Source organism: Elephantulus edwardii, unplaced genomic scaffold, assembly GCF_000299155.1.
Source record: "Elephantulus edwardii isolate Elephantulus edwardi_28Jun2011 unplaced genomic scaffold, EleEdw1.0 scaffold00024, whole genome shotgun sequence".
Classification (NCBI taxonomy): Eukaryota; Metazoa; Chordata; class Mammalia; order Macroscelidea; family Macroscelididae; genus Elephantulus; species Elephantulus edwardii.
In genome coordinates, this window is record NW_006399774.1 from 24,911,997 (window position 1) to 24,913,275 (window position 1,279).

Consider the following 1,279-nt stretch of genomic DNA (forward strand, 5'->3'; position numbering starts at 1 on the left):
GCTATCACTTGTTATGCATGAAAGAGTTGGACAGTGACTAAGGAGGATAGAAGGAGAATTGATGCCTTTGAGCTGTGGTGCTGGAGAAGAGTACTGAGGGTACCATGGACTACTAGGAAAACAAACAGATTCATCCTGGAAAAGGTTCAACGTGGCAATTCCCTGGAGGCAATAATTCTGAGGCTCCGTCTAACATACTTTGGACATGTTGTAAGGTCAGTCCTTGGAGAGGGATATCATGTTTGGTAGAGTGGAGGGACAGCGCAGGAGGAGAAGGCCTTCTATGAGGTGGATTGATTCGTGACTGGGGTAATCGGGATGGGTGTATCGGAGACAGTGTGGTTGGCACGGGACAGAGCAGAGTTTAGGGCTGTTGTACATAGGGTCTCTATGAGTCGCAAGTGACTCGACGGCACATAACAACAACAGTTTGGACAACAGGAAATAGGTGTGTTGAAAGAAGTGGGTAGAAGTGGATGGGATGCTGGTAGATGGTGGAGCAGAGAAATAAGTGGGTCAAGACACTTGTGCCAAGGGCAGGGACAACACTGAAACTAATGGTTAATTCCACAATTAGGGAAATTATCTTTCACTTTTGTCTATAAAATGCTTGCCTGTCAAGATACTTATGAGTATTCAGATTAAGACAGACTAGGAAGGAGGATTGGCCATCTACTTCCAAAATAGCAGGTCCCTTCTGAAAGCCCTATGTACAACTTGCAATCACTTGCTATGCATCAGAGAGCTGGACAATGACTAGGGAGGATAGGAGGAGAAATTATGCCTTTGAGCTGTGGTGCTGGAGAAGAGTATTGAATGTATGGACTGCTAAAAAAAATGAACAGGTTCATCCTGAAGAGGGTTACACCAGGCTGCTCTTTGGGGGCAAGGATTCTCAGGCTTCGTATAACACACTTTAGACATGTTGCAAGGAGGGGCCAGTCCTTGGAGAGGGATGTCATGCTTGGGAGGGTGGAGGAACAGCACAGGAGGGGAAGACTATGACGTGGATTGATTCAGTGACAGGTTATCAGGGTGGATATGTCAGAGACAATGAGATTGACACAGGACAGAGCAGGGTTTAGGGCTGTTGTACATAGCATTGCTGAGTCGCAAGTGACTTGACAGCAAATAACAACAGTTTGTGTTCCCTTGCTCTGTTCACACAACAGCCTCTTGGTCTAGGTATAGGTTTCATATGATCACAATGTTTTGGGATTCTCATTCTTCTATTATCTGTAATTTGTTGTGATCCACTATGTAATTCACTGCCTCTGAA